The sequence below is a fragment of the Lonchura striata genome, chromosome 7, assembly GCF_046129695.1.
Source record: "Lonchura striata isolate bLonStr1 chromosome 7, bLonStr1.mat, whole genome shotgun sequence".
Taxonomy (NCBI): Eukaryota; Metazoa; Chordata; class Aves; order Passeriformes; family Estrildidae; genus Lonchura; species Lonchura striata.
The window spans coordinates 1,377,719-1,395,952 of NC_134609.1; the positions used below are offsets into that span (position 1 = coordinate 1,377,719).

Consider the following 18,234-nt stretch of genomic DNA (forward strand, 5'->3'; position numbering starts at 1 on the left):
GACTCCGAGCTCCGTTTCCAGGGCTCCCATCGGGAAACCGGCGGCCGCTCCCAGATGCAAATGCCCAGGGCACCGCCGATCCCAGCCCCTGCTCCTCTCCCCCCCGGACCCCCCTTCCTCCAGCCTTTACCCCTTTTAGAGCCACGGCCCCGCCCAGGACACAAACGGAGGCTCCCAGGTGCCTCCTGAGACCCAAATCATTCCAGGGGCATCAGGAAATCAAGAGAAATTAACTTTGTAGCCATGATTTCATGTCTTTTGACTCTTCACATGGATAGTCTTAAGCCGTACTTTGTCATCATTTGGTCAGCTCATGAGGTTTTTTAGTTTTTAAAATTGTGTTTTCTCGAGGCAGAGAAACTGCAACTATCTATCTTTGAGTAGAGGAGCACATACAAAATGTCAGGGTGAAAGATTACTCATACCAGTGTGAAAAAAAACGCTAATCGCTTGGTTTTTAAAATTTTAAAAGTTTAATAATAGTAAAATGGCTATAAAAATAATAATATCATTAGAGTACTAAAGCTTAGAGTTAGGACAATTACAAGACAATAAAAAAAGTAAAGAATTACGGACGTCCAGATGTTCTCGGACATTAAGTTACGAAAAGCATGACTTGTGAATAAAGGAATCACCCTTAAACTAATATACTTGTTGCATATTTATATATCCTTTATGGTCATGAATGCATTCTATTTTAAACAAGAAACTCTGTTTGTTGTATGTTAATTGTTCCCTTTAATCCCTTGGTGTCTTCGAGTAAGGCCTGAAGAAATTAGCTTCTTCTGATAAGAAGCCATAAATTCCTCTCCTTTGGAAGATTTAGGTGTTCTTTGAAGTAAGTATCTCATTCCTAAAAAAAAAAACTTCCCCACCTACATAGTCTCTATTTTAACATTATGTTAGAACCTAAAACTGTATTTAACACACTACTTAAGCGAATGAACACAGCATAACTTTCTAACGTTACACTTATAATATTCATTATAGCCTTTGCGAAAAGCCAATCATAAAATATGCATTTTTCACACCAGCAAGGACAAGGAGGTATTGAAGAAGACTGTTGAAGGAGAGGTAAAGTCTTAAATGCTAAAACTGAAGACAGAGCATCACTAAGTCAAATAAAAGATTTGTCTATTTGCTTTTAAACTGATACAAAGCAAGACAAAGTAAATTATTATAACTACTTCAAATCTAGTTGAAAATGTGCTGAGGTGTGCATTAAGACAAAGGTGGAAGTTTACAAGTTACAAATGCTTAAGACACTTCTTGCTAGGGATAGATAGCATTGCATCCATTCCTGAAAGATTTGCATCTCAAAAAGATATGGCATATGAATTCTTAAATTAGACCAATAATGACATGCACCCAAAAAAGAAAAACATTCTCTCTTCTCCCTTTCTTTTCTGCTTTCTTGTCATAGAGTGTGACTAAGGAGAAACGAAAAGAATCCATGAGTGACAGAGCTGATTCCAATCAATCCTCCCCGATGGAGTGATCAAAGGCCAACTGTAGTGGACCAAACAGGGCTTTCCCCTTGGAAGTGTATTCCATCCCGTCGAGATCAGCACAAACACAAGGGATGAAACCGACTTCCCACGGCTGCCATCCAAGCTATGACACTGTAACTCAGTACCACCTGCACATTTTTTTTCTTGAATCCTTAAAGTAATGATTCTCTCCATCTCCATCCCTTAAAATCCAATTCTGTCAGCTTTTCAGTGTTCAAAAATGAACTAGTTAAGATAGCACTGAGGAAAGAAAGAACACAATAAGCATATTTTATTGTGTAAGTAAGTAGATTTGAGATGGAATTACTAAAAGGTAAGCATACATGGACCCCCCCACACACACAGCTGTCTTTTTGCAGTTGCACTTAAGGATTGTACTTCAAATATGGTTACACAGATATCTTCCCCCCCTCCACATTGACTGCCTCTTAATATTAGAACCGAATCTGCCACAAAATTACATGAAATAAAACAGTGAGAAATATACTTGAGAATGACTGTTGTTTACAAAACAGGTAATTTATAGTATACAATTACTGATAAGGTAGAACAAGAGTTCAAAAACTGGACTGCTTTACAAAGCACTTCTTCAAACATCAATTTTGGATTATTGCTGGAAGGTACTAAATGGTCTGTTATAGACTAATTTACAGACATTCATAGAATAGTGAAAAACGCATGCTTTAGAAACCTGGGACATTTCATGCCTTTGTGCTAGCAGAACATGAAAACAGAAGTGATTGGCATTTTTCAATGTAGGTTAGTAGCATTTAGAGTTTTTATTCTGGTGTACTAACTGATTCTTCGTATTTTTTCTCTTTTTTTTCAGGTGATTTTTCATCTTCAGGTTTAGTCCATGGAGGGCTGTGAAACTTCTGTAAAGGTAAAAACATGGTGTATAGAATACATATATACATAAACAGAAATAAAAAAGTCTGCTAAAATTCCATGGCAATGGAATTGTCCCTAGAAAAGGGTCCTGATCTCTAAGAAAGCATCATTAACAACCTTCACAGTGCAAAACCATACAAGTCTGATGCTACATACAGCTTCATATCACTGCATATTTTATGTATATATGTATGAAAACAACCACATAGGTATTTAATATTTAATTATTTTGGATAACTCTCCTTACTCCTGCTTCCAGGGCTATACACATCACACTGTCAAATTAAGTAATTTGACTACTAATTCATTTGACTACCAGCTTTCCAAATATTTCATAGTTTGCAAGTTGTTACCAGCCAGAAATCATTTTGAACAGATCAATTGCAATCAGACACAGTCAAAGTCTGAATTAAGTAGTCTTCTCTTTTGAGACAGAACTTGGTGAAGAATGTGTAAGTATACTTTAAGTAACTGAATCGCATGAGACTTTTTAGTAAAACCCCAAAAATTACTCTGGAAGAGAATACCTGAAAGCTTGTCTCTGTTTCTGCTGCTTCCAAACGAGATGCTGAATCATTACGATTCCCCAGACATGTCTTGGCAACCTGTCAATAGAAATGTCAGAGATAACTACTTCATATTTTTTCCAAAAATATTCAGTTTTCAAAAAAAAAAACCAAAAAAAACCCAAAAAAAAAAAAACCAAAATACCAAAAAAACCCCAACAACAACAGCAAAAAACCAACCCAATTTGGGTCTTCTTTTAAGCCTACTTAATGAAATGGAACTAAGTTTTCATAGCTAAACTTATCCCAGACTCCCATCATCCCTGTAACAGTCTTCAACAATACAGTCTTGTGACAGCGAGTTTAACAACTTCATACTTACCCAGCTTTTTTTCTTCGTGTTTAAATCTCATCACCAATAGTGAAGTTTACTTCTACAGGTGGTCCTAGGGAACAGAAAATTAATTACAAGTGCCTTTTATGGGTGAGGAAATAGTAACAAACAGTAGAAAATCAGCATTACAGTTAGAACTTCTCTATTACTATTCTCTTGGCTATACTCTGGATCTCTTAGGTATAATAATCCCTGAATAGGAATATAAAGTCACTGAATGGAGAAGTCAGGTGACTCTCAAGGCAGAAAATCTTGCTGCATTACTTCCTGTCATTTTATTCAAGAAATAATGTCATATTCTTTGCCAATATGCTTTTTAATATCTGGGAAAGCAGAGTTGCACAGCATAAATAAAATTAATTACAAAGTGGATTTTTGAACTAAGGAGATCTTCAGGTATGAAACCAGAGATTTGCTCAACACTGGAAATTCTACTGTATTTAAATCCAAGTCCCTTCAGGAGTAGGATTAAGGATGCAATAAGAAAAGGAGCTGAAAGATTAAATACAGTCAAATATTCATAATACTTGGTCATTGCTCTAAAATGAGTTCACATTGGAATTTCTCTACTTGTTTTGCTATTAAAAGTGACACATTTAAATGGAGTGAAAACTACAAGGTTTTTTTAAAGTTTTGAGTCAGCAAGACTCCAGTGTAACAGTGGGAGGGGTTTAGTCATGTTTAAGCTACAGAAGGCAGCCTCTGAGATGATGCAGATGGATTTGATGTGGGGAACTCTTTCTCATATTTTCCCACTCTAGACAGTAGAAATAAAAATTGGATTCATGTAGGGAATAATCAAGGCAGTATTGATTAAAATAAAGTCTATTGATAAAGCACCTACTCCTTTTATGACAAAAAATCAAACATCAAACAAACACGTGGTTTATGTCTTAGATAAAGACTAAAAAGTCAGATGACAGGGTAGCAATTTTTCGTAGTCTTGAAATACTTCAAAACCTTATACGTGTGGTCCTGTCAAAACTTCCATTTAAATTATTTACTCTTAATCTAGATTTAAAAAAAAATATTCCAAGCTGAATTATCCTCAGAAAAAATGAAGATTTAGGTGACTTCTAGGTGTGTGGCTTGAGGACAAAAGATACTCTAGGTCCAACAATCAATAGTATTGCAAAATGTGTAATAAAGAGGATAGAAATAATGCTAATTAAATATGATAATTTACATATCCAGAATTTTCTCTGACTGTACCTACTAGAACATGAAATCAGGTGACCTATTTCACCAACATCATTTATAGGAGATAGGAAGCAAAAACTATTAATTGCATTAGTAAAGCTAAAGGTCAACTTCTTAAGACATATGCAAAGGAAAAAGAAAAAAACAACCCCGGTCTGCTTTAGAGAAAATAAAAGTGAACAATAACACAATGCTGTATGAGTGAGTAGTCTTGCAGTGTCTTCATAGGCCAGACAACAAAGGCTATCTTGATAGGAAAAGAGCAATAAAGATTAAGTCTGTACTATTTCACATTTGTTCACTCAGAGATCTTCTCCTTTTAGTAGCACACCATATGGATCACTGTTGGAGAAAGACAGGGACTTTTTCCTAAGGATGTCTTTATGATGTTAAAGCATAACATATTCATTATTGACTCCTTATCACTGTGAAACATTGTATATCATTACCAAATAAATTACAGCTTGAAAACAACAACAGTTCAATAGCCAGGACTGTAACCAGCTCCTGTGGACGAGGTGCAAACACACACACACACAGAGGGCTGGGTTTAACAGAACACAAACTGAATCCCACACACATATGACCTCAGGCATATATATATAAAACATACATATACATACACCCCCACCTGTGTGTATTTATGTGTTTTTATATGTCTATATCTACATGCATATATAAACACATAAATATGCAAACACGCATAACACATATATCTTTGTGTCCCTCAGCTAAAGATCAGTGGCAGAATATAAACTCAATGAACTAGAATACCTTCCACCCCCTTAGGTGACAAAGAAAGCAAAATATTAAACTTCTGTTATTGTTGTTAGTTCCCTCTATGCCAAATAGTGGATTGTTTTGTATGTTTGTCCGTCAGATTTCTTCCCATGAGAGGTACAATCATTACCAATGGACAGAATGAGAGCTCGACATGGCAGAAACTATCAAAAAGCAAAAACTATTTGCTGTGTTGCTTTCCTCAGCTTAGCATGCAGCCCGATTAACAAATTGTCTGTGTGTGAAATTATGGCTATAAAATCTGCATATTGATTGGTCACGTACACAAAATTTGGGAAGTTATGGTATTCAATTGTCCTAGTAAACAGCACTGCAAAGCTGGAGAGCTTCACAGCTGGATGTATAAATGACAAAGGTGGATAAACAAAGGGTGCATCTTTATTACTGTGAGAACCCCGGCCTTGCTCTGGGGTCTCATGTGGTGGTGAAATTCCTCCTCCAACCCGTGCTTCCAAAGAAAAACTCCGCAGGCTTTAGCTGTTCGGTCTCAAGGCAGTTTATCGCTAGTTATCTAACAGATTATGTTCTTGGACTGCGGCTCTTTGATCAGCGGCCTGGGTAGAGGCACACACACCCCCTGACATCCTCTCGATCTGCTGTCTTCTTCGTCTCCCTCTCCGCCCAGGGCTGCTGCTATCTTTTATAAGATATATTACGTATAACATGTTTACAATTATTCCCCAATACCTACTACCTACGTTGCCAAGTGTTTTTCTACTCTAAACCAATCTGTGAGTGCCAACATCACCAAGAATATGGAGGTAAGGAAAAAGAAGGAGGAAGAACAGGATCAGCCCACTTTCCTCCATCTTAGAACTTCTGACCCCCATGTACATGTGTTAAACCCCCCCTGTACAATACTAAAAAAATTTCCCCTCTACTTTGTAACTACTTTTACTATACTATCTAACCTTTTGTGATTGCTTGTTCCACCTCCAAAGTTGGCAATTCATTCCATGGCTCAAACTCAAAATCACAGCTGTTTTTCAGCTGTCTGCCAGGGTCTAGAATGCCTCTGACCAAGGCCTGGAACCTCTAAAAATGTCTGAGAGACATTTTGAGTTCCCACATATTAGAAAAATTTTAACACGCCAGTCAGAACTCAGCATGTCCAGTGGCTATTGAATCATGCAACTTTACCTGCGAACAGCTGAACCATGTAAATATAAGTATTTTCTACTGCATCAACTCAGCAAATCAGAACTGGCTTTATGGTCAAAAAAACCATAACAATTTAAGGTCAAATAATCAATTCACAAGTGAACAGGAAATCAAGTTTAAATAAGTGGTATTATAACAGTTTTTGCAGTTAGAAAATCATTCTGCTGCTCCTAAAGAGCATCATCCAGATTTAGTTGACCAGACATTGGAGTTTCAGTGTTCCTGTGCATCACTGCTCCTCTTGGCTTCATAGGGCACAAAAAGCAGATAGGGAGGTTGTTTGTAAAGCACGATGGGAGAGAAAGTACTGGGTTAATTCTGAAGAAAAGAAACCAGATACAGGAGAAAAGAATGGTGTGGTTAGATCAACTGACAAACTAGTTATCTTAGTTGTCAGGTTAGGTTCACAGTTTACTCAAAGACACGTTTTATCAGATTTGCTCATGAATTTGTTACAGATCTGTACTGGGAGCTGCTTTAATCACTGTTTAGAAGAAAGATACAGAACAAGAAGTATGTGAAATGTGCATATACCTTCTCAGAAGACACCTCTGCAGTTTTTCATACGCTTTTCCTGTTTTAGATCAGTGTGCTAAGGGGATGGTTAAACTCAGATGATGCAACTTCTCTTCCTCTTCCTAGTCCTCATTTACAGAATCAAATTTACTTTAAGGATTTTATTGGCTTGAAATTTCGTTATAAAAATGGTTATTTTTTTTCTCTTATTACACCCTTTGGAAAACAATTGGAGAGTGCAATTTGATCAAAGCTCTGAAACAGATTTAAGAAAATAAAGCAAAATGCTGTAGTTGCTTAGAAACGTATACAATTTTGGCTCCAATACAGAATATCCTTTGTCGTTGAATGATTAATGAACATAGAGTGTTTTTTTATTACAGGAAATTAAGGCAGTAAATAAAAAGCACTACCACTTCTATTTATCAGAGAAGATTCTGTAAGGACAAAGCAAAAAATCTAATAAGAGACCAAAGAATAATTTTATAAGTTCTTTGATGTTGTAGCAATACCAAGCAGGTAGTTAAAAATGAGATGTTATATGCATAAGAATTATCTGACACGAAAAGGCAATTAAGTAAATTATGGTGTAAAAGCCAAAATCCCAAAAGCTTTTGGGAAGACAGAAAAGGGAAGGAATACAGGGGGAAAAGCTCTGCAGAACTCTGGTTCTGCACAGAGACTTTCAGGAGTCAGACATAAGAAAGCATCTCCGGATAAGGCTAAGAAAAAGTAGTACTGACAAGATGCCTCTAATAAAGTACAAATAATAAAAAGAATGGAAACTTTTACAATACCGAAGGTAATTTGGAGGGGGGCTTTTGATGAATTTCAGATGCTGTATCACAGGATATTCTACCTACTTCTGGCTATTGCTGGTCCTATGCCAAATTTCATTACAGATAAATATCAGCAGCGTCTAATTTCCAGATTTGCTACTCTGTATCCCATTTGCCAATAACTTTTCATTTTTTGTATTTCAGTATTTGTTCTAATGTAAATGACACTAATTACTCTGAACAGGCATAAGCCCCATAAATACAAAATTGCAGAAAGATCACAAATTTAAGATAGAGATGCTTAGCCATACAGACTTAAAAATACCAGTTGGAACCAGCAACTAACCATTTTGCTTTATTTTTTGCCTCAGTATCTATAAGGTTGCATGTTCTTCTCTAGTTAGTCTTCACTACCTTAATTCTTTCTAAATAGAAATCACATTTTATTTATCAGAGACACAATAAAAGGACCTTTGTGAAGTTCTGAGAAAGGATTACTGAAATAATAGGTTTCTAAGCAATGCAGTTTCTAGTACATCTTCACAAATATTACTTTGAAATGCTGCATTACAACCTTAACCATCCAGCCTTAATCTTCCTTCATTTGAATGCAAGAAGCTGTAAAAACTTCAGAAAAAATGACAGTCAAGTAATGAAAAAAACAATTAAAACTCTTCCTAAGTGTTGCATTTTCTCCAAGTGATAGTGTTCACAGATACAAATGGCAGCTTTGACTTACCAAAGAATTAGGATCCTTTGGGTATAAATTCCTTCCAGTACTTTCAGAACTTAAAGTGGTATTTCTAATGCCACTATATGTAGGCTAATTGTGGAAAGAAGATTTTTATTTCAGTTCTCAAAGCTAATAATTTGAATTCCTTGTGCCTTTCGTCTCTCTATGTTAATGTGAGATGATGATGATGAAGAAGAAAAGATTGCTAACCAATGTCATCACCTGCACTATTTTTATGGCCATTTTAGCCTATGTTAAGATGGACAGGGTGTCTGTCTGCTGATGGACTAAACAGTTAAAAATACAAGCTGTTAGAAGGACAAAAAACAACCACCTAAATAAGTAAACCACCATCTCAATAACTAAAACCTTGATTTTATGGAAAGGTGAATCTTTTAGGTGTCTTTGATTGCAATACTTGATGCAGAAATTAAATACTGGTTTGACTTTTGAAATATATTACCAGTTATTTTCTTTCCCTTTCTCTTTTAATGTATTCACTTCTGTATAAAAGAGCTGTTTAAAATGTCTGATACAAGTATTTAGCCTAAGAGGAAGAAGAAGAGGAGAGAGGAGGAGAGCGTAAGAGGAAGAAAAAGAGGAGAGAGTGAGGAGGAGAGAGTAAGAGGAAGAAAAAGAGGAGGGAGGGAGAAGAAGAAGAAAGAAAAGAGTGAGAAGAAAGAGGAGAGAGTGAGAAGAAAGAGAAGAGAGCGAGAAGAAAGAGGAGAGAGTGAGAAGAAAAACTGAGAAGAAAAGGAAGAGGAGAGAGTGAGAAGAAGAAAGAAAACAAAGCAAGAAAAATAAGAGTCAGAGATAAAAAGAAAAACCAAAAAAGTCAGATTAGAAAGAGAAAGGCAGAGAAAGAGGAAAGAAAGGTGGGGTAAAGAGAAAAAGAGTGAAAGACAAACAGAAAAGGAAGCACTTGAAATGAAAGAGAAAAGGAAATAGAGAGACAAGAAAAAGAAGAAATAGAGCTAAAAACCTACAGGAAAACAAATGGAGAGACTGAACACAAGGTAGGGTTCAAGAGAGAAAGAAATAGAGAGTTAGACAAAAAAGTTGAAGTTGGACAGAAAAGGAAAAAGGGTCAGAGACAAAGACAATGATAGCAAGTGTTAGAAAGACAAAGGCTGACAAAGAGGAAAAAAAAGAAGAAAACATAGTGAAACCTAGATTGAAAGAGACAAAGAGACATGGGGAAATACATGTAGAGGAATGGAAGAAAATAGACAGGGTGAGAAGGAAATAGGGTTAGAGAAACATAGAGATGTGTTAGAAATGGAAACAAAGGAAAACACAGCCAGAGACAAAGAGTTACACATGGAAGGATAAAGTGAGGAATAGACTAAAGAGGAAAGTAAGAGGCAAAGGGAGAAAAAGGGTGAGAATGATACGACTCAACCACACCAAAGAAAGACAGGAGATGAATGGTGGGCAGGACAGAGGGTAAGAGGCATCATTATTAGGGCTGATTAATCTTTATTCCCTTAATTTAAACTTCAGCAATACACAGGGAAACAACGTATACAAATGCAAGTACAGAGACAAATAAAACAAAGAATACATCATACCTAGGCACACAAGTACAAGTCCAATTTACATACAGCAAAATACATCAATAGACAGGAACAACTGCAAAGACAGAACAATATAATGTATTACAAGCCAAATACATATTGACACAATATAACCGTGTCTCCATTTCAGAAAAGTCCACAACGCTTTTATTGTTATGATGCACCCGGAACAAAAACGGCGCAAAACGCTCCGCCGACGTGCACGCCCCCTTCGCGTTACGCACAAACTCACATTCACGGCAACTCGCTCCGGAGACTCCCAAAAAATCCTCCTGCCTGATGAAAACCCCCCCTGAAAGGCAAAGGCCATACACACAAGGTTGGAACTGCTCCACACACACACACACACACAGCTGCAGACACAAGCACACACAAACTCTCACAGACAGACACAGACAGTCACACTCTCACACATTCTTCTGCTGACATGCTGGCTGCCACCCTTACGTGAAACGCTGCACTGAAGAATATGCTTAAACGCTTCTTCTGACCGCAGGACCTCCATGTCAAATGGTAGATTCCAGGAAATTCTGTAGGGACCCGGGGACCTACGAGACAAGGGGAGGCGGTCAGTGACTGACTATCTGAGAGCTAGGAGCTATACCAACTCTGGGCCCATCAGGGTTGTACCCCAAACCCCGTAGAGAACAGATGAACGGCAAAGCTTTATAACTGCTCTACCTGAGCGTGACTACGTGCCCGGGCAAGGCAGCTCCGATCATAATTGCCACAACAGAGGTGCATATAACATAAGGTAACGTATGTACATACAGTATAAGCACAAACAACATAAGGCAACGTAGGTACATACAGTATAAGCACAAACAACATAAGGCAACGTAGGTACATACAGTATAAGCACAAACAACATAAGGCAACGTAGGTACATACAGTATAAGCACAAACAACATAAGGCAACGTAGGTACATACAGTATAAGCACAAACAACATAAGGCAACATAGGTAGGCGCAACATACACACATACATTAGAAGCCGACACAGGCAGGTGCAACATAAGTGCATACAACGTAAGCCGACAGAGATACAAGATACAAGAAAACCCTCCCCCAGGACTAGTGCTCTCTGCCACAGATTTGAACCGTCAGCATCTGAAATTAAGTTAGGACTAGTGTCAAACGGCTGCAAGACAACTTAGCATCACCAAACATGTTATGTCAATCTCCCCATACAATCTAGAGCCCAACTACACCCTGCAAATGACAAATTTCAAGTCCCCAGGACTTGTGCTATTACAGGCTATGCAGCAGGGCAGAGCAGTTGTGGGACAAATACGTGCAGACACCCATGACACAGGACAGGGAGAGAGAGCTTTTGAGGAGAAGAAAGGACCGAGAGACCCAAAGAACACAGAGTGCACCAGAGACAAGTGACAGGACACACACCAGAACTGCTCTGCCCTGAGCACCTCAGCACTGTGATCAAAACAGTCACTTTCCCTTTAGCTGGCCTAAGGGGACACTTCTTCCACATCCCTGCCCCCAAAGCTGATCCTAAAGGCCCTCCCAGCACCCCGCTTTCACCCCCTCTGTGGGCCTTAGCCCTCCACTTATCTCTCTGGCATCTGGGGATGAGAATCCACGTCGCCTGGCAATGGAGGCTGCCTCGCCAGCGGGGAATGTCCTATGGTCACCGGGCTGTGGTCCCGTGCTCAGCTACAATCGAGAACACCAAACATCACTGCATGATCTTAGCTGCACAATGGACAAAACCCAGCAATTCTGCTACTCACCATTCTCCTGAGAACGCTCGGGCCGCACATTTTGGCCAGGCTCAGAGGCTGCCACCGTCATCGCAGGGTCTGCCTGGGTTAAGAAGGGACAAAGAGACTCAGCATTGCTGAAACACGAGTGGACCTTGGCTCCCCCTCCCTACCTCGGCGTCTCACCACAACTCCTCAGCCATTGCCAAAGGCAACTCTGATGCAATCTTAAAATACAAAATTTCAAGGCTTCATCTCAGAGTCCTGCAATACTTCCCGAGAGCTCACAAGCACAGGAAATCCAGGCCATCAGCTGTTGGTGACAGGGGCTTGGCATATGCTGAGTGGATTCCCTAAAGCACACAAACAACAATGGATGCTTACAATTGCACCAAAACCTGAAACCTGAGCAAGAACAACTGCTTCTGTCCACTGCTCACCTGGCACACAGGGCCTTGACTGCTGCTAACTGCCGGGACCTCCTAAAAATAAAGGCAAAGAACACTGCTGTAACATGGTCACCATTCAGGCTACCCCTGCAAATGCAAACAATGACTGACCTGATCATGGGAAAATCCTCACGCAACAATGGGGCCCTCTGCCACTGACCTGAACTGTCTGCATCTGAAATTAAGTTAGGACTAGTGTCAAACAGCTGCAGGACAACTTAACAGCACCAAACATATTAAGGCAATCTCCTAATACAATCTAGAGCCCAACTACACCCTGCAAATGACAAATTTCAAGTCCCCAGGACTTGTGCTATTACAGGCTATGCAGCAGGGCAGAGCAGTTGTGGGACAAATATGTGCAGACACCCGTGACACAGGACAGGGAGAGAGAGCTTTTGAGGAGAAGAAAGGACCGAGAGACCCAAAGAACACAGAGTGCACCAGAGACAAGTGACAGGACACACACCAGAACTGCTCTGCCCTGAGCACCTCAGCACTTTGATCAAAACAGACACTTTCCCTTTAGCTGGCCTAAGGGGACACTTCTTGGACATCCCCATCTCCAAAACTGACTCAAAAACCCCTCCTGAGGAGTCCCAACCCGGCACCTCTTCCATCCCCTCTGTGGGTTGTAGCTCTCCACTTATCTTGCACATATCTGGGGATGCAATTCCTCATCAGGTGCAGAACGAGGCCTCCTGCCTGTCTGGGAAGTTCCAGTTGTCATCAGGCTGTTATCTCTTGCTCTGCCAAGAGAAAGAAAACCAAATGTCAGCGCACTACCTTAACAGCACATGGGCCAGAACCTGACAATTCTGCTACTCACCGTCTCCCAAGAAGTCTTGGGCCACACACCTCAGGCGCGCTCGGATTCTGACACCGTCATCTCAAGGCACACCTAGGTTAAGGGCAGACAAGGTGACATGGCATTGCTGCAACTTGAGGGTACCCTCGCTCCTCTTCCCTGCCTCACCACAACTCCTTGCCCATTCCTGTGGGTTACCAGGAGGGGACCTTGAAATGCAAAATTGGAAAGCTCTGTCACAGGGTCCTGTAATGCTTCTGGCAAGACCACACGTGCATGAAACCCGGTCCATCAGCCAGTTGGAGACAGAGGTATAAGTACTCTGAGTGGATTCCCTAAAGCACACAAACAACAGTGGATGCTTACAGTTCCACCAAAAACTAAAAGCTGAGCAAAAAACTCCTTTGGTCCATTGCTCACCTGGCACACTTGGCCTTGACTGCTGCTATCTGCCTGGACCACCTAAAAATAAAGGCAAAGAACACTGCTGTAACATGGTCACCATTCAGGCTGCCCCTGCAAATGCAAACAATGACTGACCTGATCATGGGAAAATCCTCACGCAACAATGGGGCCCTCTGCCACTGACCTGAACTGTCTGCATCTGAAATTAAGTTAGGACTAGTGTCAAACAGCTGCAGGACAACTTAACAGCACCAAACATATTAAGGCAATCTCCTAATACAATCTAGAGCCCAACTACACCCTGCAAATGACAAATTTCAAGTCCCCAGGACTTGTGCTATTACAGGCTATGCAGCAGGGCAGAGCAGTTGTGGGACAAATACGTGCAGACACCCGTGACACAGGACAGGATGTGACAAACCAGGGGACAGGACAGGGAGAGAGAGCTCTTGATGAGAAGAATATCTGCAAGGACCGAGAGACCCAAACAACACAGAGTGCACCAGAGACAAGTGACAGGACACACACCAGAACTGCTCTGCCCTGAGCACCTCAGCACTGTGATCAAAACAGTCACTTTCCCTTTAGCTGGCCTAAGGGGACACTTCTTGCACATCCCTGCCCCCAAAGCTGATCCTAAAGGCCCTCCCAGCACCCTGCTTTCACCCCCTCTGCGGGCCTTAGCCCTCCACTTATCTCTCTGGCATCTGGGGATGAGAATCCACGTCGCCTGGCAATGGAGGGTGCCTCGCCAGCGGGGAATGTCCTATGGTCACCGGGCTGTGGTCCCGTGCTCAGCTACAATCGAGAACACCAAACATCACTGCATGATCTTAGCTGCACAATGGACAAAACCCAGCAATTCTGCTACTCACCATTCTCCTGAGAACGCTCGGGCCGCACATTTTGGCCAGGCTCAGAGGCTGCCACCGTCATCGCAGGGTCTGCCTGGGTTAAGAAGGGACAAAGAGACTCAGCATTGCTGAAACACGAGTGGACCTTGGCTCCCCCTCCCTACCTCGGCGTCTCACCACAACTCCTCAGCCATTGCCAAAGGCAACTCTGATGCAATCTTAAAATACAAAATTTCAAGGCTTCATCTCAGAGTCCTGCAATACTTCCCGAGAGCTCACAAGCACAGGAAATCCAGGCCATCAGCTGTTGGTGACAGGGGCTTGGCATATGCTGAGTGGATTCCCTAAAGCACACAAACAACAATGGATGCTTACAATTGCACCAAAACCTGAAACCTGAGCAAGAACAACTGCTTCTGTCCACTGCTCACCTGGCACACAGGGCCTTGACTGCTGCTAACTGCCGGGACCTCCTAAAAATAAAGGCAAAGAACACTGCTGTAACATGGTCACCATTCAGGCTACCCCTGCAAATGCAAACAATGACTGACCTGATCATGGGAAAATCCTCACGCAACAATGGGGCCCTCTGCCACTGACCTGAACTGTCTGCATCTGAAATTAAGTTAGGACTAGTGTCAAACAGCTGCAGGACAACTTAACAGCACCAAACATATTAAGGCAATCTCCTAATACAACCTAGAGCCCAACTACACCCTGCAAATGACAAATTTCAAGACCCCAGGACTTGTGCTATTACAGGCTATGCAGCAGGGCAGAGCAGTTGTGGGACAAATATGTGCAGACACCCGTGACACAGGACAGGGAGAGAGAGCTTTTGAGGAGAAGAAAGGACCGAGAGACCCAAAGAACACAGAGTGCACCAGAGACAAGTGACAGGACACACACCAGAACTGCTCTGCCCTGAGCACCTCAGCACTTTGATCAAAACAGACACTTTCCCTTTAGCTGGCCTAAGGGGACACTTCTTGGACATCCCCATCTCCAAAACTGACTCAAAAACCCCTCCTGAGGAGTCCCAACCCGGCACCTCTTCCATCCCCTCTGTGGGTTGTAGCTCTCCACTTATCTTGCACATATCTGGGGATGCAATTCCTCATCAGGTGCAGAACGAGGCCTCCTGCCTGTCTGGGAAGTTCCAGTTGTCATCAGGCTGTTATCTCTTGCTCTGCCAAGAGAAAGAAAACCAAATGTCAGCGCACTACCTTAACAGCACATGGGCCAGAACCTGACAATTCTGCTACTCACCGTCTCCCAAGAAGTCTTGGGCCACACACCTCAGGCGCGCTCGGATTCTGACACCGTCATCTCAAGGCACACCTAGGTTAAGGGCAGACAAGGTGACATGGCATTGCTGCAACTTGAGGGTACCCTCGCTCCTCTTCCCTGCCTCACCACAACTCCTTGCCCATTCCTGTGGGTTACCAGGAGGGGACCTTGAAATGCAAAATTGGAAAGCTCTGTCACAGGGTCCTGTAATGCTTCTGGCAAGACCACACGTGCATGAAACCCGGTCCATCAGCCAGTTGGAGACAGAGGTATAAGTACTCTGAGTGGATTCCCTAAAGCACACAAACAACAGTGGATGCTTACAGTTCCACCAAAAACTAAAAGCTGAGCAAAAAACTCCTTTGGTCCATTGCTCACCTGGCACACTTGGCCTTGACTGCTGCTATCTGCCTGGACCACCTAAAAATAAAGGCAAAGAACACTGCTGTAACATGGTCACCATTCAGGCTGCCCCTGCAAATGCAAACAATGACTGACCTGATCATGGGAAAATCCTCACGCAACAATGGGGCCCTCTGCCACTGACCTGAACTGTCTGCATCTGAAATTAAGTTAGGACTAGTGTCAAACAGCTGCAGGACAACTTAACAGCACCAAACATATTAAGGCAATCTCCTAATACAATCTAGAGCCCAACTACACCCTGCAAATGACAAATTTCAAGTCCCCAGGACTTGTGCTATTACAGGCTATGCAGCAGGGCAGAGCAGTTGTGGGACAAATACGTGCAGACACCCGTGACACAGGACAGGATGTGACAAACCAGGGGACAGGACAGGGAGAGAGAGCTCTTGATGAGAAGAATATCTGCAAGGACCGAGAGACCCAAACAACACAGAGTGCACCAGAGACATGTGACAGGACACTCATCGGAACTGCTCTGCCCTGCATGCCTCAGCACTAAGGTCAAAACAGACACTTTTCGCCTTTAGATGGTCTAAGGAGACACTTCTTGGACGTCCCCAATTCCAAACTGACTGAAAAACCCCTCCTGGGGAGTCCCAACCTGGCACCTCGCTTATCACGCCCCTCTGTGGGTCATAACCCTCCACTTATCTTGCACATATCTGGGGATGCAAATCCCTGTTGGGTGCAGAAGAACGCCATCTCCCTGTCTGGTAAGTTCCAGCTGTCACCTCTTGGTCTGCCAAGGGAAAGAAAACTAAACATCAGTGCAAAATCTGAACAGCACATCAGCCAAAACCTGGTAAATCTGCTACTCACCATACTCCTCAGAATGCCCAGGTTCTTGGCCCTCACGCTTTGGGCGTGCTTGGATTCTGACACCGTCATCGCAGGGGACACCTGGGTTAAGTGGAGACAAGGCAACATGGCATTGCTGAAACACGAGTGGAATTTGATCCCTCCCTGACTCACCACAACACCTTGGCCATTCCCTCAGGGCTACCAGGATGGGACCTTGAAATGCAGGATTGGAAGGCTCCATCACAGGGTCCTGTAATGCTTCCAGCAAGATCACAAGGGCATGAAACCTGGTCCATCAGCCAGTTGGTAACGGAGGTATGCGCACTCGGAGTTGATTCCCTAAAGCACAAAATCAAGAATAAATGCTTAGAATTGCACCAAAAATTGAGACCTGAGCAAAACCAACTGTTTCTGTCCACTGCTCACCTTGGACACTTGGCCTTGACTGCTGCTAACTGTCTGGACCTCCTAAAACTAAAGGCAAAGAACACTGCTGTAACACAGTCACCCTTTAGGCTGCCCCTGCAAATGCAAACAACGACTGACCTGATCATGGCAACACCCTCACCCAGGACTGGGGCTCTCTGCCACTGATTGGAGTCGTCAGCATCTTGAAAGGAAGTTAGGACTAGTATCAAATGGCTGCAGGACAACTTAGCATCACCAAACATATTAAGGCAATCTCCTAATACAACCTAGAGCCCAACTACACCCTGCAAATGACAAATTTCAAGACCCCAGGACTTGTGCTATTACAGGCTATGCAGCAGGGCAGAGCAGTTGTGGGACAAATACGTGCAGACACCCGTGACACAGGACAGGGAGAGAGAGCTTTTGAGGAGAAGAAAGGACCGAGAGACCCAAAGAACACAGAGTGCACCAGAGACAAGTGACAGGACACACACCAGAACTGCTCTGCCCTGAGCACCTCAGCACTTTGATCAAAGCAGACACTTTCCATTTAGGTTGCCTTAGGAGACACTTCTTGAACATCCCCATCTCCAAAACTGACTCAAAAACCCCTCCTGGGGAGTCCCAACCCGGCACCTCTTCCATCCCCTCTGTGGGTTGTAGCTCTCCACTTATCTTGCACATATCTGGGGATGCAAATCCCCATCAGGTGCAGAACGAGGCCTCCTGCCTGTCTGGGAAGTTCCAGTTGTCATCAGGCTGTTATCTCTTGCTCTGCCAAGAGAAAGAAAACCAAACGTCAGCACACTACCTTAACAGCACATGGGCCAGAACCTGACAATTCTGCTACTCACCGTCTCCCAAGAAGTCTTGGGCCACACACCTCAGGCGCGCTCGGATTCTGACACCGTCATCTCAAGGCACACCTAGGTTAAGGGCAGACAAGGTGACATGGCACTGCTGCAACTTGAGGGTACCCTCGCTCCTCTTCCTTGCCTCA

General features: G+C 42.5%; 4 long non-coding RNA genes across 6 annotated transcripts; all 4 read right to left on the bottom strand.

The window, feature by feature from the left end:
• Positions 1-996: 996 nt before the first annotated feature.
• Positions 997-10,822, bottom strand: LOC144246595 (uncharacterized). Of its 3 annotated transcripts, XR_013340249.1 has the most exons (6): positions 10,517-10,822; positions 10,234-10,361; positions 3,291-3,354; positions 2,930-3,007; positions 2,309-2,386; positions 997-1,751 (listed from the first exon to the last, which is right to left on the bottom strand). It is a non-coding gene; the product is annotated as an uncharacterized LOC144246595 (long non-coding RNA). The 3 variants fall into 3 exon arrangements; XR_013340251.1 differs by lacking the exon at positions 10,234-10,361; XR_013340250.1 differs by lacking the exon at positions 997-1,751 and having other exon boundaries at positions 1,753-2,386.
• A 622-nt stretch (positions 10,823-11,444) lies between these two features.
• Positions 11,445-12,267, bottom strand: LOC144246562 (uncharacterized). The gene is made up of 3 exons (XR_013340220.1): positions 12,231-12,267; positions 11,821-12,143; positions 11,445-11,743 (listed from the first exon to the last, which is right to left on the bottom strand). It is a non-coding gene; the product is annotated as an uncharacterized LOC144246562 (long non-coding RNA).
• Positions 12,268-14,201: 1,934 nt separating this feature from the next.
• Positions 14,202-14,774, bottom strand: LOC144246563 (uncharacterized). Its single transcript, XR_013340221.1, has 3 exons — positions 14,738-14,774; positions 14,328-14,650; positions 14,202-14,250 (listed from the first exon to the last, which is right to left on the bottom strand). It is a non-coding gene; the product is annotated as an uncharacterized LOC144246563 (long non-coding RNA).
• Positions 14,775-15,874: 1,100 nt separating this feature from the next.
• Positions 15,875-17,120, bottom strand: LOC144246564 (uncharacterized). The gene is made up of 3 exons (XR_013340222.1): positions 16,095-17,120; positions 15,975-16,016; positions 15,875-15,889 (listed from the first exon to the last, which is right to left on the bottom strand). It is a non-coding gene; the product is annotated as an uncharacterized LOC144246564 (long non-coding RNA).
• Between the last annotated feature and the right edge of the window lie 1,114 nt (positions 17,121-18,234).